The sequence below is a fragment of the Cervus elaphus genome, chromosome X, assembly GCF_910594005.1.
Source record: "Cervus elaphus chromosome X, mCerEla1.1, whole genome shotgun sequence".
Lineage (NCBI taxonomy): Eukaryota > Metazoa > Chordata > Mammalia > Artiodactyla > Cervidae > Cervus > Cervus elaphus.
Window position 1 is genome coordinate 51,174,487 of NC_057848.1, and position 18,822 is coordinate 51,193,308.

Here is an 18,822-nt window from a genome sequence, read left to right on the forward strand (position 1 = left end):
TTATCCTGGATTCAAGCTCACACACTCTTTGTGTTTGAAGTTCTCTAGGGTTATTGAGTATCTATGTAAAGATTTTGTCTTTCTGGTTAAGGGATTATTCTGTGGGTGAGTACTAGTTGGCGCTCTGGTCTGAATTTGAGATCAGACAATTTCACTGAAGCTGACTAGCCTTTGGCCTATTCCTGTGGAAACAGTGGTTGTTTCTCTGAAATGGTGCCAGGTTTTTCAGCCTTTGGCCTATTCCTTTGGAAGGGCTGTCTTCTGGAGATTGGCTTTTCAAAAAAGCCTTCAGCCTGGCTCCTCCAGGACAGAGTTGTGTCCTTAAGAGTGTCTGGGATTGGCTTGCAAAATGTTTGAATTGAGCTGTTTGTGTTGTAAGTGTAAGCTATTTGAAAATTGTTCTTTAGATGAAAAACCTCTAGCATATGGAATCATAGTTATCTAAGTGTTTTAAGGGTGCACCCCCTCCCCTTACAGGGACTACAGCCAATTTTATGTTATGAAAAACTGTGGTCTTTCCCATATGCATTTCTAACTAAAAGGAAGACCCGATCAAAGGCAATTTAGAACATCAATGGCCATTAGGGGTAACTTTTGAAATCAGCATATCTAATTTCCTTAAGACCAAATTGAACTACAACAACTCAAAAAACTTCCAGAACGGAGTGGTATGCTGTATTTTAATGGGCATTTTGAGGGTTCCTAATGTAGTCAGGAGTTTAAAATGTGCTTCTCTGCAAAATAATATTTTAAGATTAACTGAGGCAAACAAACAAGTAAAGAGAGATGAAGTAGCTCCCAAAGCCACTGGTGCCATCTCTGGCGCCATCTTGTCTCTCTGCCTTGGGTTTCTTATGGTCAGACTTCATTTCCTGCACTATCTTCTTTCTTCCCTTCTATGCTGTGTATGCCTCCACTATGCCCTCAGTTGCCAAATTTCTTTTCTCTGAAACTCTTCCCACTGCCATTTCTTCTGAAGTTGTCAACACATATCACTCCAAAAATGAAGACTTCTGGGGATCCAAAAGCCAAACCCTTAATTTCTCATACTTCTTGGACTACAGCTGAACTATGAGCCACAAAGATTTTCCCAAACTAATCAAAGATCCTCACAGATTTGTTAAAGAATTTTATACAGTTATCCAACTTATCAACCTTGTTGCTCTGACTTACATTAGCTTAGTTTATATGCTTAACTGTGAAGGCCAGACCCAGCATTGGATGAAAACCATAATTGGGAAAATCCTGACAGGTCTATAAGATTACAACTGGGAGATCACCCGGCTAACTTCTTACATGATCAGGTTCTGGCAATCACTAGGTGACTTCATCAAGCAATTCCTAGAGCTTTTCCAAAGGTTCTTAATTAGAACAAAATTCAAGGGTTGCACACTAAAATCTGAAGAACTTTTTATGAATATTATCATAAGCTTCAGACTGTTTTTATAGAAAATTCTGGTCTTCCTTCAGGTATTGATTCTATCTGGGTAGGTTTTAACTCTACATTTATTAATGGACTGTACTGGGACGTTTCCCTTCTAGTAAAAAGGACTAGAATGTAATGGGAAACTATGTCCACTCCAGACTTACCCTGCAAACTTCTTATACCCTATATGAGTCACATACAAGGAGAATCTCCAAAATTCTTCAACTCCAGGAAATGAAGGCTCCTAAGCAATACCAAAGCCCTCCTAGTTTTTGCTACTAGTGAAAATGGCCAGGAAAATAGATTGTTACAAATTTAAGTCCTTTATGCGCTTTCAGCCATCTACCCAGCCTTTACAATGTCCTCCCAATTCTCAATGGCAGGGCTCTAAGGAACTACATGGGCTCTGCCTAATCCTTCCTCTTAATCAGCTTGGAGAATCATTTCTCCAGGTTGGAGATGAATCTTTTCCTGTCTTAATTGACATTGGGTAGGCTGAGACTTGTTAGAAAAGTATCATGCCAGAATTTCTTCTAAAACAGGGAAATTATTTCAAAGTATGACAGTAGTCATCAATGTAACCAACCAGCTGAATTAAATGATGCTTTGCCAACTTGATTTGCCCCATCTCTGATGGTATTAGAGTAGATTCTGGAAACACTGATCACTTGTCATAATTGAATTACCTCCTTATGGGCAAAATCTTCAACAGGTGTTGGCAAAATTCACAGCACACTTCCCATCAGGATTCAAATAGACTCCATAAAAAATCTCTTCCCAGAATTAATCAATCCTCTATAAGGAAAAAAGCCCTTCAAGGCATAAAACCCACAGTAGAAGATTACAGGCTCAAGGTCTCATTATTCCTTGTACCAGCCCCTGTAACTCCCATTTTACTGGTGAAAAAACCTAGAAGCCAAGGGTGGAGGTTTGTCTAGGATCTCCAAGCAAATAAACAATACTGCTATCCCTCAACAATCTGTTGTTTTTAACCCTCATGAGCTAAGAACATCCATTCCCACCAGAAGTAATTTTTTATACAGTACATTCTTTAATATTCCAGTTGATGAAGCTAGCCAATATCTTTTTGCCTTCACTTGAGGGCAGGAGGAGAAGGGGATGACAGAGGATGAGATGGTTGGATGGCATCACCGACTCAATGGATATGGGTTTGGGTAGACTCCAGCAGTTGGTGATGGATAGAGAGGCCTGGTGTGCTGCAGTTCATGGGGCTGCAAAGAGTCAGACACGATGGAGCAACTGAACTGAACTGAACTGAGAAGAAAAGCAATTCGTCTGGACATTAATGCCACAGTGTTATACTGAGAATTCTTATTTCTTATCCTGAAGGCTGATCTGGATAACAGTTTCCTACAGGCTCTACGTTGTTGCAATATGAGGATGATTTGCTTCTTTGCTCTCCTTCTCAAGCCTCCTCACAAGAAAACAGGATCCATTTGTTAAAGCTTTTAGCCTTAAAGGGACACAAGGTCACCAAAGAAAAATTGCAGTTTGCCCAAGCCCTGGCTTGATATTTAGGGCTTGTGATATCAGAGCAAGGGATACACCTAAGTCCAGGCAGCCTTCATTGTGTCCTAAACTTCCCAAAATCTAAAACTAAGCACCAACTGTGAGGTTTTCTCAGGCCAGTTGGTTATTGTGAAATTGGAATCCAAGTTGCTCTCTTATAGCCAAACCAGTATATGTTCTACTCAACAATAACAACCCCAACTCAATCTTTGAAGAGGAATCAGAAAACAAAGCCTCCAAGGCTTTAAAGGAGAGTTTGATGATGCCACCTACCCTTGGACACCCCATTTGTCAGATCTCTGCTTTCCTTTATGCATATGAAAAGCAAGGGAATGCCATTGGGCTACTCAAGCAAAATCAACAGGCACCACCAACTATCCATAGAGTGTTATAGCTAGTAACTGGACATGTCTTACAGGCACTATGGCCACTGCTTTTTGGTGGAAGGCCACTAACGTATCATTGTAGGATTCCCTTTAACCATTTTTGTACCTTATGCACTAGAAGTTCTCCTGAATTCTCATCACACTGGACTTTTCTCAGCCAGCTGCCTCACCTCCCATGAAATCCTTTTGCTACCTACTCCTCACATAACTCCTTTACATTGTAATAATCTTAACCTGGCTAATCTTCTGGTGTCCATCAGCAGTGAAGTCCCTCACAATGGCTTAGCACTGATGAATCACTCATAATGACCTACAGGAAATTTCATTGAGTAATGTTGATTTCTTATGGTTCACAATGATTCTTATTTAAAAGGTCACAATGGCAAATATTGTGCTGAATATGCTATTACAAATCCCTTTGGTACTACTAAGGCAGCATCTTTACTTAACTATGGCTACTTCAGCCCAACTTGTTGAATTATACACTCTTACATAGGCATATATTTTAGCCAAGGACAAAATGATCAATATTTACACTGACAGTCGATATGCTTTTGGAGCAGCTCATGATTTTGGAATATTTGTGGAAGCAAAGTAGCCTCCTTGCTTCCAATGGAAATAAAGTTTAAAATGGTCCCAAGTTCAGGAATTATTGAGTGTAATATATTTACCTTCCACTTTAGTTATTATTAAGATTCTGGTGCATTCTAAACTTGACTCTCTGGAAACTAAAGGAAATCACCTTGCTGATTTTTCTGCAAGGAATGCTGCTCTTAAAGTGACTAATAACAGCCAAATCTCTGTCATGGTCCAAAGAGATATTTTCCCAAATGATAATTTAGAAGAACTGGCTACAGAGGCCCAACAATTGGCCTCAGAAAAGGAAAAACAGGTCAGAAATTCAATAGTTGGTTTGATTTTTAAAAATGAAGCTCTAGTTTGTACCAAATAACAACCCAGTCCTCCTGTAGACTCTAAAAGTCCCACTCTTCACCACTGTGCAACTGTGCATATATTAAGCCATTGAACTACTGACAAAATGATAGTTTTCATGAATCACTATTGGTGGGGAAACATTAATAAGGCCACAAAAAATGTCTACCTCACTTGTCCTATTTATCAGCAGTACAATCCAGGGAAACCTGTTTGTACTCTTCCTAGACATTTTAAATTATCTAATGAGCCATTCAAAGTCTGACAAATGGATTTTGTATAACTTTCTCTATTTCTTGGATATAAATATGTTTTAGTCATGGTCTATATGTTTTTATACTGGACTGGAAACTTCCTTAACAGACAGGTGATTGCCTCTTCTGTAGCTAAAGTCCTCTTGGAAAAGATTTCCCTACCTGGGGAACTCTAATCAAACTTCATAGTGACCAAGGAAGCCATTTACCTGGCCAGGCGTTTCAACAAGTCTGTACTATTTGGCCAGGATTACGTCATTTTCACTGTGCTTACAACCCTCAATCCTCTGGTTTAGTCAAACACATTAACACCATTATTAATACTCAAATGGCAAAATTCATAAAGGCTCGCCAAATACTTTGGCCACAGGTATTGTCGTGATCCTTCTGGATCTCATATCTGCCCCTCTTGGAACTCATAAACTCTCACCCTTTGAGACAGTCACAGGATGCCCAATGCACATGGCTACTGCTTCTTTTGACCCACAACTGATAAAAGGAGAGATATTCCAATTTTTAAAAGGCCTAATTCCTTTTATTAAAAATAACACTGCTTTGGGAGAGCAATCTTTTCAAAGTGTGCCCTTGGGAGATAAACACCTTAAACATCATACCTTGCAACCTAGAAAAAATGCTCCAGAAGGACTCTACTCAGATTCATTGGAAAGGCCACTACCAAATACTGCTAACAAACCTTGTGCCACCAAGGAATAGACTCATAGATACACATAATACACCTAAAGAAAGTGCTGAAACATGAGTAAACCTTGATGGACCTGCGTATAATCTGGCAACATGAAAGTAAAGATTTCCCAGTACTGAAGCAGATTACATATGATGAGACAGCTTTCCTAAGATATCTGGACCAGGCCTGTTGGAAGTCTGCTGCAAAACTTTGATGAAGACATTAATACTTCAGATGATCTTCAGTGTCTATGATCTTACTAACATATGGATGTTAATAAAAAGTACCAGAGGGTTCTTTTTCCTACTCCCCCTCACATTCTCCTAAGAATGTGACCTTAATAGGTTTTTTTTAAATTAACTTATTTATTTTAATTGGAAGGTAATTACTTTACAATATTGTGGTGGTTTTTGCCATACATTGATGTGAATCAGCCACAGGTGATGTACATGTGTCTCCCATCCCAAACCCCCTCCCACCTTCCTCCCCATCCCATCCCTCTGGATTGTCCCAGTGCACCAGCTTTGAGTGCACTGTTTCATGCATCAAACTTGGACTGGTCATCTATTTCACATATGGTAATACACACATTTCAATGCTATTCTGTCAAATCATCCCACCCTCAAATTCTCCTACAGAGTCCAAAATCCTGTTCTTTATAACTGTGTCTCTTCTGCTTTCTCACATATAGGATCATCATTAACATCTTTCTAAATGCCATATACATACATTAATATACTGTATTGGTGTTTTTCTTTCTGACTTACTTCACTTTGTATAATAGACTCCAGTTTCATCCATCTCATTAGAACTGATTCAAATGCATTCTTTTTAATAGCTGAGTAATATTCCATTGTGTATATGTGCCAGAGCTCTCTTATGCATTCATCTGCTGATGGACATCTAGGTTCCTTCCATGTCCTAGCTATTGTAAACAGTGTTGAGATGAACATTGGGGTACATGTGTCTCTTTCATTTCTGGTTTCCTCAGTGAGTATGCCCAGCAGTGGGATTGCTGGGTCATATGGCAGTTCTATTTCCAGTTTTTAAGGAATCTCCACACTGTTATCTATAGTGACTGTACTACCTTGCATTCCCACCAACAGTGTAAGAGTGTTCCCTTTTCTCCACATCCTCTCCAGCATTTATTGTTTGTAGACTTTTGGATAACAGCCATTCTGACCAGCGTGAGATGGTACCTCATTGTGGTTTTAATTTGCATTTCTCTGATAATGAGTGATGTTGAACATCTTTTCATGTGTTTGTTAGCTATCTGTATGTCTTCTTTGGAGAAAGGTCTGTTTAGTTCTTTGGCCCATTTTTTGATTGGGTCATGTATTTTTCTGTAATTGAGCTGCATGAGCTGTTTGTATATTTCTGAGATTAATTCTTTGTCAGATGCTTCATTTGCTATTATTTTCTCCCACTCTGAAGGCTGTCTTTTCACCTTTCTTATAGTTTTCTTTGTTGTGCAAAAGCTTTTCAGTTTAATTAGGCCCCATGTGTTTATTTTTGTTTTTATTTCCATTACTCTGGGAGGTGGGTCATAGAGGATCTTGGTGTGATTTATGTCAGAAAGTGCTTTGCCTATGCTTTCTTCTAGGAGTTCTATAGTTACTGGTCTTACATTTAGATCTTTAATCCATTTTGAGTTTATGTTTGTGGATGGTGTTTGAAAGTGTTCTAATTTCATTCTTTTACCAGTGGTTGACCAGTTTTCCCAGTACCAGTTGTTAAAGAGATTGTCTATTCTCCATTGTATATTCTTGCCTCCTTTGTCAAAGATAACGTGTCCATAGGAGCGTGACTTTATCTCTGGGCTTTCTATTTTGTTCCATTGATCTATATTTCTGTCTTTGTGCCAGTGCCATACTGTATTGATGACTGTAGCTTTGTAGTATAGTCTGAAGTCAGGCAGGTTGATTCATTCAGTTCCATTCTTCTTTCTCAAGATTGCTTTGGCTATTCAAGGTCTTTTATATTTCCATGCACATTGTGAAAACATTTGTTCTAGTTCTGTGAAAAATACCACTGGTAGCTTGATAGGGACTGCATGAATCTATAGATTGCCCGTGGTAGTTTACTCATTTTCACTATATTGATTCTTCTGATCCATAAACATGGTATATTTCTCCATCTATTTGTGTCATCTTTGATTTCTTTCATCAGTGTTTTATAGTTTTCTATCTATAAGTCTTTTGTTTCTTTAGGTAGATTTATTCCTAAGTATTTTATTCTTTTCATTGCAAGGGTGAATGGAATGTTTCCTTAATTTCTCTTTCTGTATTCTCATTGTTAGTGTATAGGAATACAAGGGATTTCTGTGTGTTAATTTTCTATCCTGCAACTTTACCAAATTCATTGATTAGCTCTAGTAATTTTCTGGTGGTGTCTTTAGGGTTTTCCATGTAGAGGATCATGTCATCTGCAAACAGTGAGAGTTTTACTCCTTCTTTTCAAACCTAGACTTTTTATTTCTTTTTCTTCTCTGATTGCTGTGGCTAAAACTTCCAAAACTATGTTGAATAGTAGTGGTGAGAGTGGACACCCTTGTCTTGTTCCTGACTTCAGGGGAAATGTTTTCAATTTTTCACCATTGAGGATAATGTTTGTTGTGGGTTTATCATATATGGCTTTTATTATGTTGAGGTATGTTTCTTCTATACCTGCTTTCTGGAGAGTGTGTTTTTTTTTTATCATAAATGGGAGTTGAATTTTGTCAAAGGCTTTCTCTGCATCTATTGAGATGATCATATGTTTTTTATCCTTCAATTTGTTAATGTGATATATCACATTGTTTTCTAAGCTGTGCACTTTCCCTTTTACATGAGACACTACATTCATGAAAGTTCCTTCCAGACACTGAAGAACAAAAAGCTTCTGAAACTAGAAAACCTAACTCTTGATCAGCAATGCTTTCAGAGAAAGGTCTTGATCAAAAGGTGGAAATGTGGGGAAAAAAATAAATAGAAACCCCAATTAAATAGAATGGGGAGACCATAAGGGAGAACTCTCATATTCTACAGCAATAGCAGTGCCCAAGAAGAAGAAAGATTCCTCTTGTTTAGTGGCAAGGACTCACCAATGAAAAGCCATGGACTATGTTTACTCTAGCCCTCCCAATTTCCTTTTCACCTCTTTAAAAGTGTTCTTCACTTGACTTGCAGGGACTTGCATGAGGCTTTCCATGATTGCAGACCTTGAATTGCAATTTTCTACTGATCCCAAACAAACCCACTTTTGCTGGAGAAATATCTGGCAGTCTAATTTTTCCAGTCAACAACATACATGTCATGACTTTCCCATGGATACTGGGAGATGATTTATGTACAGATGTCTCACAGTGTCCACAGGAGATTAGTTGCAGGATGCCCCATGGGTAGCAAAACCTGTGAAGCGTCAAGTCTTTTAAATAAAATGATGTAGTGTTTGCATATAACCTATGCACACCCTCTGAAATACTTATAATACTTGTAATTTATCTCTAGAATACTTATAATACTTAGTACAAAATAAATGCTATGTAAATATTTACCAGCATGTGGCAAATTTGAGTTTTGCTTTTGGTAACTTCTTGAATTAATTTTTTAATATTTTCAAACTGCAGTTGGTTGAATCTGCAGATGCTGAAACTGTGGAAACAGAGAAATGATTGTACTGACAGTGACAGAGACTAAGTGCGTGCCAAATCAAGGCAAACTCCTTCCATGACATCTTTACCACGTAACCCCATACTACTAAAATTTCAGAAATATAGAAATTTAAATCTGTTATTATGAGTCTTATTAGAAGTTTTTGTGAATAAATACTGACAAAAGATGCTACCAGTACTTACCAGTACAACTACCAGGCTATTCCCAAAGGGAACATGAAAAGGGATAGACACTATACCTCTCCAACAAATGGCTAAAAATTAAATAACACAGGTAGAAATTTTGATGATTTACAGATAACTCACTTCACTAATTATTTTTACACTCCCAAATCAGAAAAAAAAAATGTATTTACCCCATAATCTGTGGCCATGCTATTGGCAAGAATTGACGTGAAAGATAAAAAGAAAGCATAGTATATCACCATTCATCTAGAAGAGTTTCTAACCCCATTTCAGAGATAACATAGAAACATATGAAAAAAATAGGAAACAAAAGAAGATAGTATAGATGCAAGTGCCAGACTGAGTGTACAAGTAATTAACTATTTGATACTACCAGGTCCCACAAAACAACTTATCTATAGATGATCTTTAAGTTGTTCAAGTCAAAGAGTTCTCCTTAAATAATCTATTTATATCTTTATTGGTACCTAATATCAAATAAAGATGCTAAATGCCACTGTCCCCCAAATCATGCTTAGAATAACTCATTAACAAACACTTTAAAATAATTAAACAAAAATTATACCAAGGAAAGAATTTGTATTACATATAAAACAGTGTTAGATACATCAGTGGAGAGTATTCAGTGATATAATCTAGTTATATCTAACTCTCCACATGTCTATCACCATGTCAACAAAGCCTGATTCCTATTTTCTTTGCCACTCAGAAAACATTCCTAAATCTTAACCATAAATAACTCTTGTAGTTTGATGTGATCAATAATTGACATTTTTTCCCTCAGTACTGAGTTGTAAACCAATCGAGGGGTAAAGAAGCAGTACTGCAGCTGTAGAACTAAATGTCAGCATTATTATTGATGGAGCTATTGAAGAACTTGCATCAGGTGTGTGTCAAAGGTAGAATTCTTAATGCTGAGCTCCAGTAATAGACAGTGTGTGGTAAAACACTGGCATCTTCCTGCAGGGAAATAGCCAGGCCTTGAAAGACTTATGGCACAAAGTAGCTGAGTAAAATGAATGAATGTTCTCTCTAGAGAGACTGAGCTTAAAGAGAAAGAGAGATAGTACTGAGTTCTGCATGCCCAGTTCTTTCTCTTGAGTTCACCAGTTGGCTACTTAACTGATCTTCCTTTGAGAGAGGGATTCAATAAGGGAAAGTACAGAGAAGCCAGGAGTTTCCTAATTGAAGTTCCTATACAGAGACATTCATGATTAAAGAGATGTTTCAGATGTTTCCTGCTCTCCTCCACCCTTCATAACACATACTTTCAAGCAAACCTTATTCTATGAAAAGGTGATGCAATATATAGGCAGTATGAGTAGCAGTAAAGAATTCAGGCTCTGAGACACAAGAAAGTATGAGTTCCAGCTCTACAACTTACTAGCTGTATGACATGAGACAAGTTAATCTTAGAGTTTCCATTTCCCCATCTGTAAATAAGAGTATAATCATAATACCTAATTTATAGAGTTATTTTGTGAGGATCATATTAGTTAATCAATGTAAAGCAACTACAAGACAAATATATGATGAAATACTCACTGATTTTAGTTTCAAAGACTAATCGCTTCTCAGCCTTTTGGCTAAGATCAAGTGTAGTTTCAAAGACTAAATTTTTCTTTTTCTTTTTTTTTTTAGTTTACAAACAAGTCTGTGTATATGATTAGAAGGATGCTTGAAAACTTCGCCTATTTAAGTAATCTGTCCTGAACCATATTTCCCTACAAATATTACTATAAAAAATAATTTTTGTTATTGAATTTAGGTTGTAGGTCTCCATAAGACTCATTTTCATATGATTAACACTTTGGAAAGATAACTGAGAAGTACATGGCATCATGATCACGGTAGCATGGTTTCACTGATTAGTTTGCTAGTAGAGAGTAGGGTTCTAATAGGGCAGGGCACAAATACATCAGATTTTGATAAGAAAGAAGCTTAGGAAAGTTTGGATGGCAAGCTTGCCTATAAAAAGTCTAAGAGCAGGGATTGGGAAGTTGTAAAATACACAACTTTATTTTTTTATCATTATGTCTTGACCTATTCCAAATTATATGAGAGACATGTGTATCTGACACAACTGGCTCTCCATGGAGTACTATAATTTGGGGAGGTAATGGTATCTGTTTCATTAGAAATATTTCTTAATGACCTATTTGAGACCTGCAACTGGCTATGCCTTCAGATATAACTTTCAATGATTTTCTTACACTCTCTTATACATGTCTACTAAATTCTCCAAAAATGATAACATCTCTTTCTTGTGATATAACTGTATTCAATTAACTGTAATTCTAAACACACTTACCCGATTTCCACTGATACTCTTCTACTTTGCTTAGCTGTTTAGTAGCAGACTGAGTTTGTTTTCACTGAGAAGTTAAAAAAAAAAAAAAAAGATCTCACATAAAAGACAGTGAATTCCTTCTCAAAGTTTCCTATTCCCTAATGTACATTCCTTTCTAATTTAATTACTAGCGCCTGGCTGTTCACTTTTTCACCTAGTTTCCATTAGCTCTGACTTGTCCAAATAGCTCTTAGAAAAGAAATGAACTGTTATTATTAATAGATAGATCTGAGAAAGCACATATTTAATAGTCATTTTAATTGCAGTTTCTTCCATTATTAGTCAATCCATTTTGTTTCTGGTCTTTCTGTGTTATAATCATAAAGGTTTCCCATTACCTGTGCCCCTTTATAATCTCTGACTGCTTTTGTGTGCAGGAAATCATTTCACTTTCCAGCTGCCTTTATCTCTTTCCTAAAATTCTTAACTGATGCAGCAGACTTTTATTTTATTCCATTTTCCTTTTCTCCTCCAGTTTCCAGAACAGATTTTTCTTTACCTGGAGATCTTTGAACAGTCCTCTGGGAGGCTGCATTGGATTTGTCTTGCTCTTTACGATTCCTCCAAAAAAGAAAAATACAATCTGTTGTGCTTTAATTATACTTTCCCTTAGGATATACTATTCTTCCATACTCAGGAAGTTTAACACTTCTTCTTAGCAAACCATATTCACTAGATTGCTTAGCTCCTCTAAATCTTAAAGCATGTTGTAGTTTGAAATTTCATTTCTAACCCAATTTAAGTGGTCCTCGTCACTGGTTTCCTGCCGACTGAGTTTCCCACATTTCCAATCGATTTCCCAGGTTAAAATTGGTTTTATTCACAGCCAAGAATTGACTAAGATCCATTAGCTTGGCTACATTTGTTGCTCATATATCCAGATATATTCTGGCTTTTCAACTTCAAATAACTTGGATGGAGGTAAGTCTACATTAGTAAGGTCTGGATAAAATAATAGCTTAAATACAATGGTTTCACTTTAACTTATGCTAAAGAGAAAATAACTGTAAAATAATTCTTAAGATGCATACTAAAGATAATTTGTCCAATAAAAGCTATTTTGAACTGTTTTAAATGAGGATAAGAATGATAAACACTTTTCATGTTAAACAGAAATAATTCAAAAGTGTTAAAAATTATATTTTCTTAATTAAAAAAGGTAGATGTTATCTCTCCAAAGTATATAATATGCATTTATATAATACTCAATACACATATATTTGAAATATAGATATACATATAAACACACAAGACCTTTTAGCCTTTAAACCTGGTTGCATTTTAAAATTCCTGTTTATTCTTTGGGTCTCAGAAAAAAAAAAATACCTCTTTTGTTTTCATCTCTCATGCAAGCAGTAGTTGTTCTCTCCTCTGTGTTCCCTTGGCACTAATAAATACCTATGAAATAGCACTTATGATGTTATATTGAAATTATTTAGTCACAGCTGACTATAATCACCTTAAAGGCAAAGAATATATCATGTACATTTCATGACTATTCCATCTCTAGCTCTGGCATAGTAACTGACATGTAATAGATCTTTAGTACAAATAAAAACAAACCCACCACATTTGTTGCTTAAATTTTAAGTGTAAATTGGTAAAGTCAGAAAGGAGTCAGTAACCTTAGATGTCCAAAAAGAGTAAAATCAAAGCTGTTATCCCAACCAACTTACTTGATCCAACATAGGATGTCTATTTTTGAGGGAAAGGATGAAAAATAGATTTGAGTGCTTTCTTAGTCTTTGTCATGACTCTTGTGACACATCTTTATGAACCTATCATCTTCAAGTTTGGGGACTGCTGCTGCTGCTAAGTTGCTTCAGTCATGTCTGACTCTGTGTGACCCCATAGATGGCAGCCCACCAGGCTCCTCTGTCCTTGGGATTCTCCAGGCAAGAACACTGGATTGGGTTGCCATCTCCTTCTCCAATGCATGAAAGTGAAAATGAAAGTGAAGTAGCTCAGTCGTGTCTGACTCTTCATGACTCCATGAACTGCAGCCTACCAGGCTCCTCCGTCCATGGGAGTTTCCAGGCAAGAGTACTGGAATGAGCTGCCATTCCCTTCTCCAATAACAGAATAAGAAGAAGACATTTCAGGAGAAGCTGTAAGGTTGTGTGGAAAACATTTGTCCAGGTTTTCTTATATCAATGGTTTTTTCTATCCAATATCCTAGTATTAGGAGACTGCTAGTGGCATATGCACAGATACTTCCTAGACTAATCTTATGAAAATGAGACTGAAACTTTGAGTTATGCATTCCCTTCAAGAAGGCAGGAACAAAGAAATGGTTCCACCAGAATTTAGGTAAAATCTCTCATCTCTACACCCAATCTGGGTTTTTAGTTAAATGTAGGCTGAATATGAGCCAGGAACTTAACGGAGCTTCAGAAAATTAAGTTGCTTCAATAAACTTAAAGCATGCTACCTAAGGAAGGTCTAATTCCCACATGTAACTGGTAATCAGGCTGGACTGACACAGTTTTAGAGGAAGATCATTGACAAACAAAAGAATAATCAAAGGAGGGCCTCCAGGATGGTGAGAGGTCTGGGGGAAAAAATATCAAATGGAGAACATTTGAGAAAAAATCTGACAGGAAAAGACAGGGAGAAGAACTGGAGTTTGTGTTACCTGTTCAGCAATATAACCTTGTAGGCAACCAAGTGAAAGAAATATTTCATGTTATTCTATTGATATTCAAAGAACAAAGAGAAACAATGACTCAAATCACAAAAACTTTTTTGAGTGCCTATCATATGCCAGGTGCTTCACACAAATCATCTCATTTAATACTCATAGCAAACCTATGAGTTAGTACTAAGATTATCCCCATTTTCAACATAAGTAAACCAAGAATCAGAAAAGTTAAGTAACCTGTCCAAAAGCATACACCTAAGAGGTAGCAGAGATGGGTCTAAATTTGTCACATTCAAGGGTAAATTTTCCTCCTATTATATCCTGTTGTCTCTTGGATCAATGTACTTAGAACTGTGTGACAACTGTTTAAAGTTATGAAATCACCATTACTGAAAGTGTTAGGGTCAAATGTCTGAATCTGACATAGATACATACTCAGGAGGAGGCTCTTGGAATGGAGGTTGTATTGGACTAATGCATTTAAATATATGCTTCAGAAAACCATAAGAATTCCATGAATCATCATCGAGGCTTCTATGCCCTAGGCTAAGTGAGACAAGTTATGAAATGCCCATACCTCCCCCTTCTCTCAGTCAGAGACACTCCAATTTCACCTGATGCCTAGAATTACTGTGTATTGACTATGTATAGGTACTATTTTTAAAACTTAACATTTAATTCATTTAATCTTTACAACTGCACTTTAAGACTTTTTAGAATTAGAAGTTGCTCAGTTGTGTGTGACTCTTTGCAATCCCATTTGTAGCCTTGCAGGCTCCTCCATCCATGGCATTTTCCAGGCAAGAGTACTGGAGTGGGTTGCCATTTAACTCTCCAGGGGATCTTCCTGACCCGGTGATTGAACCCAGGTCTCCTGCACTGCAGGCAGATGCTTTACCCTCTGAGCCACCAGGGAAGCACTTTAAGATAGATAACCCTTATTTCCCCATTCTACAGATGGCAAAAAAAGCCTTACCTCACAGAAACAAACCAAAAACTTGAAGAAGTAAAGGTACTTGTCTAACAGGATCACACAAGTTGGGTAAGTGATAAAGCTTGAATTTGAACCCAGGTTGTCTGGTGTGAGAGTCTGTTCTCCTTACAAAATATGCCAGTCTCTCAATTTCATTATAAATAATACATTTCCTTGAAAGAATTTATATGAACAAAAATGATAAAAATTTGTTGAACATTAGATGGGGGAAAAGTATATTCTTGGGCTCCAAAATCACTGTGAACAGTGATTGCAGTCATGAAATTAAGAGACACTTGCTCCACTTGCTCCTTGGAAAAAAAGCTGTTACAAACCTAGCCAATATATTAAAAAACAGAGACATCACTTTGCTGAGAAAGCTCTGTATAGTCAAAGCTGTGGTTTTTCCAGTAGTCATGTATGGATGTGAGAGTTGAACCATAAAGAAAGCTGAGTGCCGAAGAATTGATGTGTTTGAACTGTGGTGTTGGAGAAGACTCTTGAGAGTCCCTTGGACTGCAAGGAGATCAAACCAGTCAATCCTAAAGGAAATCAACCCTGAATATTCATAGGAAAGACTGATGCTGAATCACCAATACTTTGGCCACCTGATGCAAAGAGCTGACTCATTGGAAAAGACCCTGATGCTAGGAAAGACTGAGGACAGGAGGAGCAGAGGGTGACAGAGGATGAGGTGGTTGGATGACATCATTGACTCAATGGACTTGAGTCAGAGCAAACTCAAGGAGATAGTGAAGGACAAGGAAGCCTGGCGTGCTGCAGTCCATGGGGTCATTAAGAGCCAGACACAACTGAACAACAACATCTGTAATTACATCCTCTGAAACTTTCCTTAGAATTCTAAAATCTGTGATTTCAAGTTTCATTGATTCAATAATAGTCTTCTAGTTTGGGCTAGGAACTCCTGATGCCTTTTTCTACCCAGCTAAGACCTTGGCCACAATCTCTGACTGCAGATTTGAATGGTGCCCTTGGCTTTGCTAAACCATGACTTTCTGCATTTGACCCTGGTTATACCTGCAAACTGGCAAGTTATGATGGCCTGACTTGGTCTCCTCATTCCAGAATTTATTCCCTGGCTTGGGCTTGGCTCTAAGCCATGGCATTTCAACACACTAAAGCTGGCTGACTGATCCATTGGTTCAAACCAGCTAGAGTACAAACTGGGGTTAAAGTTAATGTTGGACACAGCTGGTGAACTCATGGAGCGTGTGAACCAAGAAGCCTCCTAGATGATGACTCTTCCTGCAAGAAGAAACGGCCATGCAAGAGTGATGAGCCTGAACTAGTGAGAAAGCCCTAGGCATCAGAGCAGAGAGGAACAGGAACTGTGTAGCATGGTTGTCTGTCATTCAGATTTGTCTCCTGGCCAAGACAACCATGGACACATGCCTCAGTGTTGTGGAGAGTAGGAGGGAGATACGTACAAAAATCAAGAGCACTGGATCATGAAAATCACCAAAGGTCATCTGGACACCAGCAACACAACCACCGTCTAACTCTCCATAGATTTTGGAGTCTCTGGGAATGCTCCGGAAATAGCACCTGTCTTCTTTACCTAAGTTCTAAGCCATTTGAGGAAAGAAGGCAAACCACTGAAAAACAAAGACATCTTTGTTACTAAAAAGTCTAAGTGGGAAGATACAACTTCATTTGAAAGCCAAAATGAGCTTGAAAGATACTTCCCCTGCTCTGGTCTAAATCTTGTAATAATCTACTTGAGAGGACATTTGAGTTTATTACATGCATAATTGCACATATACACTGCTGCCTCCTACTGGTCTTGGAGAAAAAAGAATACATAATCTGCCCTTCAAAACTCTGTGATGTTCGTCAGCTCATTATTCTGTTGCAAGGTGAAATACAACATATAAAAAGGAAAGAAATTTTCTACAGCAATCTGTGGTAACTTCAGAGCCTCAATTTTGCTAGAACATTAATAACCTAACTTGGGGAGTCCACTGAAGCAACAATAGCACCTGAAAGTGTGTTTTCTGGACTTCTCTGATAGCTCAGTGGTAAAGAATCCTCCTGCCAATACAGGGGACATGGTGTGCGATCCCTGGACTGGGAAGATCCCACATGGTGTGGAGCAACTAAGCCTGTGCCACAACTACTTAGCCTGTGCTTTAGAGCCTGCAAGCCACAACTACTGAAGCCCATGCACCCTAGAACGCAACAGAAAGAGAAATCACCACAATGGGAAGCCCACGAACCACAACAAAGAGCAACCCCCACTCGCTGCAACTAGAGAAAGCCTGCACCAAAGCAATGAATACCCAGCACAGCCAAAAAAAGAAAAAAACATGTATTTCCTAACTCACAAACCCATATAAGTGACTGACATAAAAGGAAGCAAGAGTAGGTAAAATTTGATTATCATTGCTTCTTCTGTCCAGAGGCTATAGAGATTTGGGGAAACGCAGGTAACTGTGCATAATACTTAAATTCTTAACTATATTAACAAAGTTGATGTTTTAATTTACACCATCACCCATTAGACTCATTTATTTGTACCTGTAGATTAATGAAAAGGTATAAATCTTAAGGACAGAGAACATGCCATGTCTTTGAAACTCCAAATATCAGGACAATTTGTAGTCACACAAAGAAATAAGATCTTAAAGGGAATGAATAAAAACATTGCTAACAATGGTAGCATTTATTATAATGTTCCAACCAATGAACTATGCAGTGACAGACTAGTCATTTCCTTTCAACCCTATTAAAACAAACAATAATTCAATCTGGTTAAGTTCAGTCTTGCAGTCATATCCTCTATATCTTCCCTTCAAATGTTGTACTTATCATTGGTATTACTATGCATACTGATTCTTTAATCTCCTGCAATTTTACACTTATAAAATAAGACAAGAAGATCCAAGAAAGAGAAACACAGACTTGCCAGTTTAAACAAGCAGCCAAATGGAAGACATGTAACTCTGGGGATCATAGGATAATTATTGTGTAAGATCAGAGATTTTTGATAAATTGACAATTTGAGTGTGCAGCAGCATAAATTGAATGAACATTGCCTTGAAAATTGAAGATTAAAATTGGACTAAAAGCTTTCCCTGGGAGCTTACACCCAGAGAAGATGCAATCATCAAGTAGTAGTAAATAGCCATCTCTATACTTTCAGAGATTTGAATGACTTTCCTCCAATAGCTGAAATACCATAAGGGGTTATCTTTACTCATGAATTTAAAGTAACTTTAAACAGAATATAAAATCATCATAAAAACTGAATAAAAATTTTGAAACTATACAGTAAACTGAAGAGACAAATTATAATGGAAAAGTGAGAAATTATTTGTACTTGACTAAATAGTGTATAGGGGTATACATTTGTCCCAGTAAATTTTGATTTTTCAAGAAACATAGCATAATATTCAGAAAGATAGTTTACTTACATTAATGCAAGAAAGATTTTAAATGCATGGAAGAGGTTTTTGTATCAGAATTTAGAAAATCTCAAGGCAAAAAAGCTTTCAAAAATAAAGTCTAAGAGGCAGTTAGGCAGGCTATAACAAGAGCATAAAATATATTCATACACTTGACCAGGTTGTACAGAAAACCCTTCTTGTGAATTAATTCTAATCATATATTTGTAGGCAACGGTCATTTAAAATCTTATTCAAAGACACAGAGCAAACAATTAATGTATAAGTAGGAAAGATTTTGTATATATTTGAAGTTTTACATTAGGTTTATAAGGAAAATGACATGACTGAAGCAACTTAGCATGAATGTACGCATAAGGAAAATAGCCAGTAAAATCTGAG

At 37.2% G+C, this 18,822-nt stretch overlaps 1 pseudogene; it reads left to right on the forward strand.

The window, feature by feature from the left end:
* Positions 1 to 10,618: 10,618 nt before the first annotated feature.
* On the forward strand, positions 10,619 to 10,770 carry LOC122690915 (annotated as a pseudogene).
* The last annotated feature ends 8,052 nt before the right edge of the window (positions 10,771 to 18,822 follow it).